General features: G+C 30.7%; 1 long non-coding RNA gene across 1 annotated transcript; it reads right to left on the bottom strand.

The window, feature by feature from the left end:
• Window positions 1-6,509: 6,509 nt before the first annotated feature.
• On the bottom strand, window positions 6,510-7,976 carry LOC134720862 (uncharacterized). Its single transcript, XR_010107804.1, has 3 exons — window positions 7,875-7,976; window positions 7,153-7,244; window positions 6,510-6,691 (listed from the first exon to the last, which is right to left on the bottom strand). It is a non-coding gene; the product is annotated as an uncharacterized LOC134720862 (long non-coding RNA).
• Window positions 7,977-18,362: the final 10,386 nt, after the last annotated feature.

The raw sequence follows: 18,362 nt of genomic DNA, 5'->3' as shown, positions 1-18,362 counted from the left end.
AATAACGTGTTATAGTATTCTTTTATTTGTCTTCATTAATAGTACTTGTACTGTTAAGTCAGTTCTTTGAGATATTCTTTTGAAGTGACTCTGTTGTTATTTGAAACATTATACTTTGAACGACACAATTATTACATTTATTAATATTACCTTTACCTATTGATCTTGACATACTATGTATCTGTATCAATATAAATTCTGCCAATGTAGGCACACCTCTAAAGGAGTTGAATATGTAATCCTCCACAACACAATGTTATAATACACAGTCACAATGAATGTCAATTCCAATTATGAATACACAGTAAAATATCGGCAAAAAGTGACTTTTCTGTAATGCCACCGTTATGTACATTTAATATATAATTTGACAATAAAAAGATAAAAAATTATCTTTAATTTTGATCTGTATGCACCCATATCTAATAACCAAAATTTATTAAGGTTTATCTAACTGTCTATTTGATTTGATTGCAACTGAATGATACCTGTGGAGATTCCCACCCTGATCATCAGCATAATGTCACATGTTATCTAATATACACTCCTCACGAAAGATTGTTTTTCTTTTCGCATTTTTGTTGTTTAATTAGCAGATCATATCGCTTCATATGCAGATTATAAATAAGCTGTATAAATAACACTCTTTCTAGTTGTCCAGCAATATTTTGAACAATTTCATTGTTATATTTCACAGTATAGTAGAAGGGATTAACTATAAGTTGAATTAAGTCTACTTCCTCTACAAAGTAAGATTTTGCTAAAAGTTCACTTCCCATATCAATTATTTTATCCACCGATCTTTTCCTGGCCATTTCAAATGACTCACATGTCAATAGAACATGTAGCAAGGTTTCAGAACTCTTATTACAAAGTTAACATGTTGGATTGACTTTGTTTTTATTGAATGATGCTCGATTTGATTGAAATATATAAGTTCCTGAAGCAATTTTAGTTCTTGAAGGAATCCTTACAATGTCTCTATTATTTGCTGTTTTTGTAGTAATCAGTGGGTGTATTTTCCCGATAGTATATTGACAGTTCATATATTGAAGAGTGTTTATGATCAAACTTTGTATTGACAGACTTTTTAGCTAGTTCTCCAAAATGTGTATGCCAGCCGTTAATTATTTGATTGTCACTGTTATAAATTTGATCATCAACATTGAGCTCATCTATATGTTTGGACATTTTTCCTCTGTGAATTCTGATCATTCTAAAAAAAAATTGATATCGGAAACTTTAGATTCAATTAGTTTTTGCCTCTCGTTTATTCTTCTAAGTTCTATTTCTAAACGACATTCGTAAGTTGTTAGTTTCTTTTGCTTCAGATAGTAGTTGTGCTGATCATTATTGCTTCCGTTATTTTTCCAGTTATAGAATGCAATTTTCTTGTTAATGATAGCTTTGCGAATTTCCTCATTCATCACTTGTAATTTTGGCTTTTTTTTCCTTTATTTGATTTAGGAGCAAAAAGTTTTGAAGCTTTAATTATGATGTTATTTGAAGTGCTAAAACCACTCGCAATGTCTTCACGATTTTGTATTTGGCATCTTGTTGAGCTAATTTCTGTCGAGATGAGACTTGCATATTTTCCTGTATCAATTACGTCCCATTTAATTCTTTTGTTAAATGGTTTTGTTGAAATTTGCGATTTTCCCGAAGTATTGAGCTTTTTCTGATGATGTAGAACAGACAATACTATAGGGTAATGGTCCGAGACATTTGAAGTTACGTTTAGTTTCTTTATATCTATTATGTTCTCTGAATATTTGTTTTGATAAATAATCAAGTCAATGGCCGTAGAATCTTTTCCATTTGAATGTATAAAGGTAAGACCAGTTTCTTTTGAAGATAGCTCCTGATCTTGCATAAAGTCATTGATACATTTTTTTCTTTGAGAGGAAGCACCATTAATTATGTCTTCATTAAAATCTCCTCCTATAATTATCTGATGAGTATTTGAGTATGTACATACAATTTCATTCAGTTGGTCTATACATTCTAGTAACTCTTGTGTACTATAAGTGGGTCATTTGCATGGTAGATACAGAGAAATAATGATGATGTTGGGATCACCTTCTATTTCAATGCATTGGATTCTACTATTTCCTGCTTTCACAGTCGATATAAGGTGGTCTAGTTCTTTTCGCCACAATTTTGCCACTCCGTCATATCCTCTCGGCATTTGTATTGGCGGCAGAGGGTCATCAGTGTCCACCGATTTTCCTATTCTTATATATTTAGAGCGAATTTCATTCAACATGTTGAGTTCACAGTCAAACAACCAATGTTCCTGTAGTAAATTAATATCGACATCTTCCATCATCTCCATGAAGAATGGTCCACAATTTAAAATATTTTTACAATTAAAACTCAGAATGTTCATATTTTTCTGCTCACAATCATTAAAATCTAAAACATTATTTTTACAGTTACTATTTACATTTGTGAGCAAATTGGCATCTAGTGCGGTATCTGGTTGAGTCTTGGGTGGTATAAAAAATTATCTGTGTGTCATGTAGGTTGGTAGTGCAATGCTTGTCCTGCATGTATGTGCCTATACAGATTGTCTAATGTTGGCTGATTGTTATGCTTCAATTGATATATACCTTGATCATTTATTCTTGAATGTTGTGTTGTTTTGTTTTGAACAGAAATGTGGTTTTGGCCATAATCATGGTTCGTTCAATTTGTAACAACTTCTATTAGGTTATCCTTGCAGATGTTTCGAGTTTCTAGTTCTGCTGAATATGAGAATTGACTTAGTATTCTTTGATCATAATTTTGATAATTTATGTCCTCATTATCTGAGCGGTAACAGTATTGATTGGGTTCACTATACCTTGCTCCGTACATACTATACTGACTAGTTGCTGATGGTTCACCATAGTTTTGAGTATAGCTGCTTTGTCTGTAATGTTGTTGATTTGAAGGATACGTTTGCTGGTAATCATATGTTTGATTTGTTTTTGTTGAAAGAATGATTGTTAGTAGTTTTATTTTTATTTTGAAGTTTATTTTTTTCATCATCAACTTTACTAAGTACATATTTTGTTACTTTTTCTCGTATACCAGTAACAAGGTCATCAGTAGTCTTGCTAGCAGAGCTTTTGTGTTCAGGAAGATGTTGATTATGCTTGTTCTGAAGAGACTCAATTTTTGTGTACGGAGTTTTAATTGTATTTTCCAGTTCTAGATTTCGAAATTCTGATTTATGTATGTCTATCTAAGATGTTTGTTTTTTTGGAGATTCAGTTTCTGTTGTTTGGCGTGTTTCAGCTCTTTGAACAATACCAACAGTAGGTCTAGATTCAGGTTATATATTTTTTGGATTTGTTTCAAAAGATATGTTTATCTGTTCTGAGTCACTTAAACTAGTTGTCTCAGTTTCTATTTCTATAGATTTTGGGATTGTTTGATGTGTTTGTTATTGGGTTTTGTCACTGAGATCTCTCTGCTATGATAACCCTATGCATGAATAGTATTTTTGAGTGTCGTTATCTAGACAATTGTCATGAAATGGCATATCACATATTAAACATCTGTTTTCAACACTTTGTTCAAAATTATTGCAGGCATAACATTGATGTAACATAATGTCAGCTATTGACAATTCTGACTTTTTAATAGCACAGTTATTATCTAAGATTGCTAATTGTTAAAAGTTGTTTCTTGAGTCAAACGCTTCATTTGTGCAAGTTTTACACACATAATTATGTTCACTTTGTTCTATTACTTCAATTTCTTTTTCATCTAGTTTGTCACAATTATAATGGACCCAGTAATTGTTTTTAAACATGACAGATCTTGTTCGACAATGACGTCTACTTTTATTACATTTTTCATCTTGTTGGAGCTCATTTTGCTTCTCTTGGTCTTTATCTAGATTTTTCCCAATGACTTTATTCTGTTGTAAAGAGTTTAGTGCTACTTTAAGTTTTATTGCCAAATTTTGATTTAACATTTCTATATTTATTTTTGCTACTTTTATCTGTGTGTTACTCATAATTTTGTGAATTTCTTGAGCATGTTGATGTATGAATTGATGAGCGTCTTTCCAATTTATCAGTAATGTACATTTTGTTAAGTAGGCATTGATTGTGAAGCTCAAGTTTGTCGAGTCAGTGATTTGGTAGGTATATTGTACCTTGTTGCCAGTTTTAGCCTTGGCAGTTGTTTCACATGCGAATATGAATAACTCAAACGAAACTGTATCTAGTTTAGAAGTTATATCCCCGCCTGTAAATTAATATCAATATTTAACACATAACTATTCTCATAAGTTTTTCCAGTATAGAGCTTGCTGTCACTCATTGAATGCTTTAAATTGTTTTGTTTTTTTAACTAAAGCCATCTTGTATTATAAAATTGCCACGTTATAAAATTGTCTGTAAGACCAGCGATACCTGTGAAGATCTGATCGCTAGTACCTATAGAGCAATTTACCAGCAGTCAAATATCACTAGTTTTGTTATTTTACGCAGGGTCGTATCTGGGTATATTCCGTCACGGTACAAGTTAAAGTTATATTGATCAGATGCTTTACGTTTGTTGTCAGATTTTTTCTTGTTTACTTTATGATAGATATCTGAGGCAAAATTTGGTGAAATTAATCCAAGTGTCCTGTACGTTGAGTTTGCTTATATGCTCGTTAATTTCTGTATATTGTTTCAGAAGTTTGATGTCTTGTTCTATAAATTGTTTTAATTCAGGATGTTGTTTATAATTTATTCCACGCATATATAGAATATGGAGGAAGCTGCAAGAAGGTGAGTTTACAACCCGGATAGTTCCTAAATAGCTCAATTATATGTTGATAGTTATCGGTCAGTGTTTTGATTGTGTCTTGTTCTTCAGACCTTAAAGCTGTATTTTCCGTCATATGTTATTAAATTACAGGTTCCTATAAACCATATATAAAGAGATATGTTATCAAGCTGACCAATCTTTGAGTCTAGGTTGCTTCGTAGCCACTCAAGTCCTTGAGTTGAAGTGCGTCCGGACTTGAACCACCATTTGATTGTGTTTTCAGTGGGGATAGTACAGTGTTTGCTGACCCAGTATCCCTTACTGTCAGTAAGAACAAATGGAGTTAATACGCGTTGACCAGGAGGTGGTACAATAGGTTCACGTAGATACTTCAATAATTTATACATTTTTTTTTTTTTTTAATTTACTCATGTTTTATTGATAGTTTTTTACATTTGTTAGTTGATACATCAAATATCGGTACCTTATCCCGGCCTCGTTAACCGTTAGTAGTATATAATAAATTTTGTTAGTACTTGTTAGCTTAATTTGTGTTTGAAACATACATTCATAAATTATAATATAATCTAACTGATTGTTAATTACAAATAGAAAAAAATACAATATAAGCATAATATATTATTGCAAATCATTCATGTATAGTTACGTAATTTTTCACCGTATTTGACCCTTACTTTAACATCCTCATTATTGAATACAATCTACCTGACACCTAACCCAGCAGGCACTCAACGTTGATTCAACGTTGAAACAAGGTTGTTTCTCAACGTTGAAACAATGTCAAATTTATGTTTGATTTTGAAAATTGGAATTAACGTTGTCATTTCAACGTTGAAGTTTCAACATCCATTCAACGTTGATTCAAGGTTGAATAGTAGTTGAATGTATAGTAATGAAATTTATTATAAAGCTACAAACACCACATTTTTTTACCTGCTTTCCAAATTTTTGCTGTTGTTAGATAGTAAACAGACAGTGTTGGTGTACATGTTGGTTTTTTTTAATGTTTTTCCCTCTCACCAATACACATATGAACAAAATAGATAAGTTAAATGGAAGACATCTAAATAAATACATCAACTGTTACTTTAAACAACATTTGGTGCTTGTACAAAGTCAAAAATCTAGACCATAAATATCATATCTTAAAATCCTGTTGGCAGAAGGAATAGCTAAAATGATTGTGTGTGTCCACTTGTATTTAACGATAACTATAGACCTAATTATCTATTTAATATACAAGTGGACACCTATAATTTTTGATATATTCTTACTTGACAAGTTGTAGTTTTTCTTGTTGTGAATAGCTATAGAAAGACAAATCATTCAATGAATTTGCACAGTTTGCATAAAAACTAAGACATGCACTTTATTCCCTGACACCACAGAAAGGAAAGAAGATGTTGAATAGTTCTAAACAATTCTCACAAGTTCAAAGTAGTTTTTATTAAACGACCAACCTATGTTAAACCCTTCTTGAAAGTAGTATATATATATATCTAGGAAGAGTGAAGACATTATTAGATCCAATGAGTATTCAGGATTATCACAATATTTACGAAAATAAGAACATGCTGCATGACTGCTAACCAGACAACTGTCCACAAAAAACAAAGGTCCTTGATTATATATACATATATATATGTTATATAAATGTCTATATTACCCTCATAAACCACTACATTAATACTTATTTACTCAGGAACAATAATATCAAAAATAGTAATGCAATGATATTTCTTTTGATACAAGATTTATTTTATAAATTCATTTGTTATATTTGTCTCTTTTTGTCCTGATTGCACGTCATCATTCTTCCACCACCTCAGGATCTTTCAGCGGTAAATTTTAAGCAGGAGAGGTCTTCAGATATGTATTTCCAAGTGACATCTTTTTACTCTTGCAGTATATCTAAACTCTGGAAAAAATCAGATTATATATATATAATAAATATAAATTGTATGTCCTGAAAAGATATTTTAAATTTGAGCCACTTTCAATTTGTTTCTAAATCTCGAGCATTGAAAATAAATAAAACCATAATGACGAAGCATATATTGTAATAAGATAATCATTAAAAAAAAATATATACATTAATGTTGTATTTTTTTGTTAATGAAGAAGCTTCAACCTGAGTTTAGTAAGACTGAGGGTTTCACTATGTTATTGTTAACGATGAAAACACTTTACCTAAGTAAGACGTTTTTTTTTTATTGATGACTGCACACAATTCCATTAACATAAAATAAAGAACTTTACTAGAATAACTTAGATATAAAGACAAACATAATATGGTATGTAAGGTAAACAAAATTAGAATAAATAAAAGATTAATCTTTGAACACAAATGGTATATAGCTATACAGACAAAAAACCTACCTTTGATGATTTTAAAGACTGGAATTCCCAATACTGAATTTTAATTTTGCTCCACTTGATGCCTTTTAGTCATTGATCTGTTTGACAAGCTTCTGTAAAATAAATAATACATGTTAATGATATCAGATAATGGACTGCTATAACATTCAAAACCAGGTTACGTACACATTAATGTAAACATGCATTTCTCATATTACACAGAGTTAGAGATCACCTGTAGATCAGTAAAGGCTCAGACTGACTTGTTTTTGTAAAAATAAAACAATAAAAGTATCACTATTCCATGATCATTCAAATTCAATACTTTGTTGTCCAGTTATATTTCATTGTTTAATATGATCGTCAAAAAGTATGTGGTTTACCAAGCCTTTAAGTTAAACTAAAAGAACTGCATATATATAGTATAAAGTAAATATGTTGGGGAATATTTACCTGAGAAAAATAATGTAAACACTTGCTTATCCCCCCCTTTTTCTTATGTGAATCTTTAATCATAATAATTGTAACAATCTTTACCTAAACTTTAAAATGAATCTAAATATGCTTTCCACACTAAATGCTCTAAGAAATAGTATTATTGGAGGAAATTATATCTGTTTTCTGGAATACAATGTTGACATTATAATTTTCTCTAATTGTGCAATATGATACCAATTCAGAGTTTCTAAACACAATTCATAAATATAACAAACCGTGATAGCCACATGCAAACATCTACATACCATAAATATACGTGATAAACGGGAAGTTTCTCTTTCGACTTCGTCCTTTGTTGTTCTTTTTTCAAATACAGGAAAGGTGCGTGTTTGAATAATGCGCATGGGCAATCTAACTTCCTGTTCAAATCCCGCGAAAATATGAAAGAAAGAAATCGCGATCATCGTTGATAATCAACTATTTTAAATTTCTTTACATGTTATCTTTATGTTCAAATTAAAGTTATGTGAAATAAAATTATAAATTATATTTCTTATTCCCTAGAAATTTAGTATCAAACGACTTACCTCCCCCCTTTTCTCATACCGTCATGGTGACGCAAAACTCAAGTTGAAATAGTGACCAATAGTTAATACTATACTGTTTTGTGAAACCCAAAACTCTTTTTCATTCTTTTCCTTATAAATATATACTTCTACAGTTATGCAGCATATATTGCCTTCTTATAATGATTTTTTTTATATAGGCCTATACTATGAGTAAATAAGTTAACGTTGATTCAATGTTGAATCAACATTCCAATTACAACGTTGAAATGATCAACGTTAATTCAACGTTGAATAGGGGTTTATTCCTCAACGTTGAAAATGTTACGTTGTTTCAACGTTGAATATACGTTGATCACATTTCAACCTCATTTCAACGTTTATTAAACGTTGAGTGCCTGCTGGGAATGCTCGTTTATAAAAATCATGCAGATGTCTTAGTGTGATCAGATAATCGTAACTTGACGTGATTGAGGGATAATATACTTCACGTGTTAATCTTTTCACTTTTGGATTATTATCAAAAGGTGAGATATTTTATGTTTATTTTTATAGAAATATAAATTTATTGTCTTTATACATAATCTGTACCTTATTGTGTTTTGATTTAAGTTTTAGAATAGGTGTAATTTAAGGGGTTTTCTTTACGGCCGCTGAGGTGTCGATTTTTATATTTTATAATCTAACAGTTTCAAGAATTTTTTGAAATTTGCGAATTAAATTACTGTTACTTTTTTTTTACACATCTGTTAACTTCAAAATATAATTCAAATTCTTTTTTAAAGATATTGTATATGTCGGCGGATTTTGTTCTTTGCTCCGACGTGTAAAATGATTTGTAGATTGAGAAACCTATCAACGTTATAATAAGATTTATGTCATTATAATGTCGGTCTCCTATTTTATATCCAAAGACTATATCTATTAAGTTTATTTTCTTACAGAAGTTTATGATATTAATTTTTTCTGTTATTTTATTCCACAAATCTTTTAAAAATTTACAATTGATAAAAAAATGTTGATAATTTTCTGTGCATTTGCATAAAGCACACTCTGACGTATTATATATTTTCCATTTGAAAAGATTTTCTGTATTCGCCAATATATAGCTAAATATTTTCTATTTGTAAACTTTAAGTTTGTTTGTGTATATTTCTTTGTTTGTAAATGATAAGGAGTGTTTAATTTGTAATGTTTTTACGCCTAATATTTTTTGCCATTTTATTAATCCAATTTGAATGTTTGGAGTTATTTTTTTTTTTTTTTTAAATATTGATATATGGTTTTGTTATCTAGATCTGCTTAATTTATTTCTGTTTCATTCATTCTGATTATTTTTTCGTTAATATTAACGCGGGTTTTAACAGATTTATTTGTTTTCAGGATATCTATCCAACATTTTGGAATAGCTTTTTTTTAATATTGATAGTTCGGCTATCCAGTTGTGTTTAATTGCTAACTTACGCAGTATTGTCTTTTCGTTGATTTGACCGTTTTCGTCAATAATTTCATTAATATAGATTGTATTGCTTCCAATCCAATTGAGTATTAATAATGGTTTTTTTTTTTTTATGTTTTTATTACCCCATATAATTTCTTTACGTATTTCTCTAAAGTTAGTGGGTGATTTAGTTGACCTCCACCTTTCCGTATCCAGCATTTTACAATATCCAGATAAAATTCTGGTAGTTCAGTTTTAATTTTAAGTGGTTTTAAATTTTTAAGTTCTAAATTCATTTTGAAGATAAGGAAATTTTTCCCGTATTTATCAAAAAGGAATCTCGGAATAATTGACCAATTTTCATGTTTTGACTCCAATAGTCTTGATACCCATTTAATTTTAAGTGTATTGAAGTAGCTGTCGATATCTATCATATTAAGTCCTCCCGTACTGTAATCTGATATGAGAGTTGACCTTTTTAATTTATCTTGTTTACCGTTTCAAATAAAATTAAAAATTTCTCTTTCTAGATTGTCGCTATACATTTTATTTATGAATTTCATACTTGCTAAGTATGTAAATTGTGGAATGATAAGTGATTTGATAATAAGAATTTACCGATGATCGGAAGATGTCTTTTTTCCAAGATTTCTTGAGTTTTTTGGCTTTTTCAAACTTATTTTCCCAATTTAATTTATATTCTGTCATAAGTTGTATATTATTCAATCAATAGTTATTATATAGATTATATTTGACAAGCGTGCAGGAGTATATACATGTACAAGTGAAGCAAAGATATCTATGGGTTATATAAGCAGACTGGGTATATGTGGAAGGCAGACAACACAAATTGTATACACAAAGTTCAACGGACTGCTAAAAATCGGTTATGGTTAAAATAATGTTATTCACTTTTGTTTGTAGACGATATATAATATATCTTTTTTACAACAGTCATGAAATGATAAAAAATGTTTTATTCGGTAAAACAATAAAACGAGATTTTCACCTCCTGAATAATGTAGTAAGTTTCACTGATATTTATAAAAATGTAATACTATTAAAACTTTAATTCAGCGAGATGATTATTGATGGGTGCATACAGACTATTTTAAAAATTTAAGAGATGGCCGCCATGACCATGCGGTTTGTGGATGGACTCACAACTGCCGGATTGGTTTAAGTGTTTAAATATCAAATAAAACACATACAAAGTTTTTTTTAAATATTCCGCCAGTGGTTTGTGTAATAAAGGGATGTATTTGCAATGTTCCTGTCACAATATATCTTCTAAAGTATAAAGTTCAATGAAAATTTTCCTCTCCCAAATTCATACCACCACCATTTATACGAGCATGCGCAATATCACATCAATAATATGAATGACACAACTATTTTATTCAATAATACTACTTTTTCTGTTAAGTCTGTTTTTATGATATACATTTAACGTGAAAATGTACTTATGTCATGTATGTATCCCGTCATACTTTTAACCACACACTTATTTTATCTATTATTATTACTTTTACTGTTAAGTCTGTTTTTTGTTATATCTACTTTACGTGACTCTGCATTTATGTATGCCGTCATACTTTGAACGACAAAATTATTTTTATGTCTATCTGTGCGAATTTCAAACGCGCAAATTTACACCAGTACTAAAAACTTTCTATCCTTTACGGGTAGACTTTACATAGATAAATTAAGTCGTATAAGAAAAGCAAACTGAGTATGTTAAATTTGATGTATGCCTTTTTGTGCTTCTTCGTTACATTTGTTGATTTTATAGTGATAAAGTAAACTTTTTAATATGAACAAATTAAAAAGAATTTTCTTCAGAATAAAGTATATATTCATGAGTTTTATAATGAAAACTATCCATTGAGTTATAAAAAAACATATGCATTATTTTAAGAATACAGACGTGAAACATCCCTGGGTGTTGTAACAGTAACGGATTGCGATGTACTCATATTTGTGACAAATGCTTGAAGTTTAATTGCGGACAACCGTAGTTCTCCTCTGCACTTATGTAGCAATGAACTAAACAGAATAATATGAATTAAAACTTGAGATAACCGAAATGTAGCTGCATTCGCTCTTTTCCATTTACTTCTTAAGAATGATTTGTAAACAACATAATTATGATTAAGTAATAGAAAGAAAAAAAATCAATCGGATAATGCTGACGAATTAAGGTTTACGTTCAGTGACAAATATCATGTGCAACGACAACAAGTTATATGAACCCTGTTTTGTACTAGAAAGACACTTTCAGTCGGATTTGAGAACGTGCTACTTTCAACAAAAAAAATAATTAAAGGCTGATTGAAAACGTTAATAACAAATGCATGCATCTTCCAGCGGCCAATCCATATATTAACGATATATTGCAGTGACACACCCTTTAATAAAAATGCTCTTACCAGAAGGATACTGTTGCACCGTATTATCAAATTGTTTTTACTCAATAAAATCTCATTCCTAACTTTTTAATTGGAAAATATAAAGGTAGAAAAACTATTGTCGTGGTTAAATAACTCTTTGCTGACACAATTACAATTGTCCAATCCATTAACAGACTTTATTCCCATAATTTTCACTAAAACGTGATATTATTCACGTTATATTACAATTATGAAATATTTACTAATGTTAAAAAATTATTTTTTAGAACCTAAGAACTCTTTTGTGTCCTTTGAATTATATCTAAAATTGTTTGTTTCGACTTTTATTAAAAAAAATCTATGCGTATAAGCATAAATACCACATACTTGTTCGACGCCTTTAAGTTTTACGGAAAACTGTGCAGACTATGAAATTTGTATATTTAATAGAGTGTAACATAAAATTGTGCGTTTTACTCTTAACAGACCAATCGCCCATATAGCTGATACTCAATATAGATTAACCGACCATTCTTGGTTAGCCGAGTGTCGGCCGTGCATTTAGACTCTTTAACCTATTTACCTTTTTATTCCTTTTTGTTTTCATCTATTTCCAAATATTTATAACAATTTTCTAATTTCGTCTATGTGGTATATATGTAAAGATAAGGTTTTGTTTTAATTGATATATATATCAATTGATGAATCAAAGGTGTATTAATTTAGGCGTTTTTAGAACACCCTTCATCAGAACCGCCATGCAACACAAAATCCGTGAAATCCAAAGTTGTTGAAATCGTTGATAATGCAAAGACCTTTAGAACATTAAATGATAGCAAAAATCACTTGATGTCAACATAGCTTTTTGTTTCCTAGTAAATTATCATTTTATCGACGGTAAATTTTAGAAAGGTTTGCAAGAAATTACTAGTATTTCAGTACCGAAACATTGACCACTGAGGTGTAAATAACCGTTTCAACCAAGAACAATATCGGTGTATTAAAATATTTCATAGTAATAATTGTAATTTGTAGCAAACTACTTTATGATTTTTTTTCTGTTTTAGACGGTCCAAGGCAGGTTAACATACAACCTTTAAAACAGAACTTCACAGCAATAGAGATAGTTGGAAATATTGGTCCTATTAACTGTACAGCTGACTGTAAACCTGAATGTACTATGACATGGAATGGACCTAATCTTCCAGACGGCATTACATCTGTACTGTACCTGCAGAACATCAACAAAACCCAGGCGGGAAAGTATTCGTGCATTGCTTCAAATAGTGTTAGTAGTCTGGTATCTGGTCATATTAACGTTATCGTGAACTGTGAGTATATATGACTAAAAAGGTAAGGCATTTTATATCATTTTATTAAGGTAATTAAAAAAAAATGTCTGAGGATTGTTGTTGTTGTGTGTTTTGGTGTCTAAATTTCAGTTGAAACACCTTACTATTGTGACATATAGGGCAGCCTGGTCCATGCAATACTAAGAATCCGCGGTTTTATTCTGAACAAATCGTTGTCTGTGAAAATATATCAAATATAAAAAAAAATGTGGTATGATTGCCAATGAGACAACTCTCCACAAGAGGCAAAAGGACACAGAAATTATCAACTTTAGGTCCCCGTACGGCCTTCAACAATGAACAAATGCCATACCGCATAGTCAGCTATAATAGAGCTAGTTATGACAAATTAAAAACAATTTAATCGAGAAAACTAATGGCCTTTATATGTACAAGAAAATGAACGAACAACAAATATTTAACAAATCTAAAAAAGACAACCACTACATTACAGGCTCCTGCGTCTTTTATTAGTTCCATATTATTTCTCTAGACGTATAAAAAGTTAAAACAACAAAGAAAAAACAATTCCGAGTAAAATTCAAAACGAAATTCAGTTATCGAAGGGCAAAGTTAAAAGCTCAAATACATAAAACGAATGGATACAATTGTCATATTCCGGTCTTGGTACATGCATTTATTTACGTAAAATGTGAAGATTGTCTTAATATTAAGAGAAATTGACAATGAGCGTCAGTTAAAAAAGTTTACGACAAAGGAGACGATTTCAGCTTTCCTGTTGTGAACATTTCTGTTTATTAAGCACACTTTGAACAGACCCAATGTACGGACTTGACACCTCCCTATTGATACGATACTCCAGGGCTTGTATTTCCTATCACATTTTTCTAAATAGAGGATTGCTATAGTGGTGGAAATAACCCCTTAGTTAATTTTACGGACACGATCACAAATTGGTTGACCACTTTGGTATATCCGTTTCATAGATGGTAGAGAATGTGTTATTATGTCGTAACTACAATCCATTGGTTGATATTGTCGAACGGTTGCTTTTATAAGGTATTATGTAATCTCTATTTTGTAATGTATCGTTGAAGATCTGTATTTTTGTAACAAAAATTTCAGATGGTCCCGAGTATGTGTTGATTTCACCGAATCAAGTTAATTACATAGTAAACGAAAGCAATAGTATCTTACCCATTTTATGTACATCGGATTGCAAACCTAGATGTATCATTACATGGAGTGGACCAAACCTTTCTGGTGATACCTCGTCCGTTTTGAATCTACCTAAAATTAACCAGAACCAGTCAGGAATCTACATGTGTACTGCTTCTAATACTGTTGGCAGTAAGACATCTTTAGGTGTTAACGTTGTCGTCAACTGTGAGTATAAGATACATTAAAAAGTATAATGGAACGTACGTTATCGTTGTATGACTGTACCTAAAACTTCTGTTTGTTTTTATGCTTTTGTTCTAATGTCTTGTAGAGTTTATTGGACGAAAATAATCTGCATCGCTAAAAATCAAATTATCTTACGATGACTTAACTTGGAAACGCGAAGTTTTTAAATTTAAATCATATTAAAAAAAAACAATGATGAAATTTTAAAGAAATAAACGCTTAAATAACTGAAACAATTTAACGAACGAGACCTTATAAGTATATCATTGTGCAGTAGAAATTTACCTGAATATAAGCTTACATCACAATGAAAATATGTGAGGGTAAACCGTATGTCAATACAATGATTACAATTTAAACATATTAAAACAACCTTTTTTACCATTAAACGAAACAAAATCTGACTTTTATTCGCTTATTTTTTTTGTATTAGGTTGTTTAAAATTCTTAAAAAATCAGGTATACCAATGTTATATTTTGTGTTTCGTTGACACAAGACTAATCATTAAATCTACAATAATCACAGTTGGAAGGCTAATAACAGATACGGTGATGATGCATTTCGAGCTATATAGTAAAACAATTGTGTACAATACAGCTCATCTAAGCCTAGGACATGAAAACCTTAGTGCTTATAATAGGTCAATATTTGGTGAACATAAAATGTACCAATTTGACTTGATCAAAAGGCATAGCAAAACAATAAAGTAAAAACACTGTGCAGTACTCTATATTTTGATCTCGATCAATAGAATCTAAATTATTGAAATGAAATAGTGAGGTTAACAGAATTTCGAAAAAATCCGATCGGTCATACTATACGTTTAACTCTTTGTTACACATGTACCTGTGTAATAGAAATTAAGGTCGATTGAAGGATAAGTATGTAACATCGTTACCTCTTTGGTCAAACACGAGGAACAACCTTGCATGATTGTCACTGGCAATTTAGTCATACAGAACACAATAATTTATCTGAGCATGATTAGTTTGCCAGGCGTTTTGTTTCATAATTCCGTTTTTTTTTTTAATTTCTGCATTTTAGTCTAGTGTCGTCTTTTCTTTTTGGGATTGATAATTTTTATTGTATATTTAAGTTCCGTACAATGATACAATTAATTTGGAATTATATTTTTCCAGTTAGACCAACTGTTGATCTCTTCGGACACAAAATATACGACGAAAACAACACCGTTTCACTTTCTTGCAAGATACAAAGCGTACCAATAGCTGAAATAAAATGGCGTTTTGCAGATAAGATCATTGACAGTAGCGTATTAGTTTCTGTAAACAATACCTCCAAAATCAGTACTTTAACAATTCGAAGAGCTGGATGCTTATCAATGGGATCATACATGTGCTTAGCCAAAAACCTCATTGGTGAAGATATTAAGTCTATCAACATAGTTATAAATTGTAAGTAACAAACACAGTATTAATATGCATTGGACATAACAAAAAACGTAGCCTATTTAAATTTTCTAATAGCGGTTTTCTATTATTGAAGCTGCGTCGGATAAAAAATCGAACTTATAAAATGTATGTTTACATGTACATGTTGCATTTGGAACAATTATTAACGATCGTTTTGTTCAGTCTTGTAGGGTTCTTATTAAGAAATAATCTATGGCTTCCATGAATTATTTCAATTATAATAGAACACATCCGATCATTATAAAAACTGAAGCGAGGGTGGGTAAAGCTGTGTGTTTGGCTGTTCTTTTTTACTCCCTGTTAGATAAAGCTCAAATATTTTAATAAATCCGTTGCTCGCATGGATTATTTCGTGAACAACCGCTAAAATAAAATTCTGTTTCATTCTCAAAACCAACAATTGTCATTTTGATATACATTTTTTCTCGTAAGCTAACGTCAACTCCAAAGTTAACATTCCAAAACTACATGTAGGTGTAATACCACCAAATCATGGTATGTCACATCCGGTTGTATACGAAAGTAGGTCGAAAAAAATATTCCCTTGAATTTGACCGTTGTAGGTAATTAATTCTACATTTTATTGCAGTAAAACTATTTCTGTGTCATAAACATATGTCTTGGGTATTTTAAAACACCATTATTTTTTATTTGTGATTTCTATAGAAAATTTTGTAATCTTGTTACATGGTGACTAAACCTTGTGTACAGATAGAATAAGGGGAGAAATTTGATTGGTTAACTTCCAATGATGTTTATTTTCTTATATGCAATGCAATATGATGTGAACATTTTTCTATAGAACTGGACAGGATAAAACTTTACTCAAACCAAGTATTTCTTTATTTGAAACAAAGATAAATTCTGTACATTTTTTTGAAAAGTGCAAATTTAACAAAGACTAATAGGGGAAAATCAAATGTGGTATAACACCTAATATGTAAGGTGCCACGATGTTGACGTGCTAAATATGCGAATAAAGCAATAGAATAGAAAATCAAACAAACCTACCATAATAAGAAATTTAAATACAATAGTAATCAACATTTCAATGGTTCACGTAACAGAAAACTTTCAACTCTATCGTTTTCATTTGTATGACGTCATGTTTTGAAATGACTTCAATGCGCCAAAAACATTAATAGACTTTCGCGAAATTTTATTTTATTTTTATTTTGTTGGTTTCCCAAAAGTCTTGTTTATGACTTCTTTTTATTACGCATCCGAATAAGAATAAAAGTGATTTTGTCTTTTTTTGATTGCAATTTTTAAAACAATCACTACAAGACTATTAAGACCTTAACAAAAAATAAATCAAATCAAACGAATCACACGGTTATTGTGAAATGAGCTGCGTTAAATATAAATCGACCCTATGTAAATGAATAACAATACTTATTTTGGGTTGAAAAATAATATCTTCGAAATGTATGTAACTGTTTAGAAATTGTTATTCTAATATGACGTGCTTCTTTCGCTTTTTAAACAACACTGTGATAAAATTCTCGATGTACAATGTATCTATACTTAGCGCAGACTCCGTGGTGTACATACAAATGGCTGTTACAATATATTCCCCACGTAAATCTACATGTATTGAAACCTATTTGCAAACCCTTTGCCGATTTTATTCACTATAAACTGCTCAAAGTATGAATTGACTAGTTTTTGTGCTCGACCAGTAAAATCGAGCACATATTTTACTCGACTAGTCTCGACATTGTCTCGACTGTAATTAAGTGTACTCGACTAGGTCTCGACTTTAACTTAATTAGTCTGATTCAGTGCTTGATGATTTTTGTGTAGTCTGAAATGGTCTTGACCAAGGCTCGACCTATCTCGACTAGTCAATTTTATTTTTTACAGAGTTTGTCTTTACTTTAGTGCCGTGTGGAGGCAGTAGAGTGCCTCCTCGTGCTTCAGGTTTATGCTCTTGTAATATACTAGATTCTGGAGTGTTAGGCCGAGCGAGAACTGCTCTAGTTCATAACTTTAGGAATATTTATCAAACAGTAGTATTTCAATATTCAGCCCCATTCTACTATTTAGTCAGCCACCAGTCCTACCCTGAAATACACTATCTTTTTCGGGTAATTTATAAAAGATTATTATCAAGATGCTTGATTTCTTGATTGACAACATATTTGTTACGTTCAGAGGACGTGTTTTTCAACAGACTGTCGGCATCCCAATGGGAACAAACTGTGCCCCTCTACTTGCTGACTTGTTTCTTTATTATTAT

This window comes from Mytilus trossulus, chromosome 6 (assembly GCF_036588685.1).
Source record: "Mytilus trossulus isolate FHL-02 chromosome 6, PNRI_Mtr1.1.1.hap1, whole genome shotgun sequence".
NCBI lineage: Eukaryota > Metazoa > Mollusca > Bivalvia > Mytilida > Mytilidae > Mytilus > Mytilus trossulus.
The sequence above is the reverse complement of the archived record's forward strand: the minus strand, read 5'-3'. Positions and strand labels throughout refer to the sequence as shown.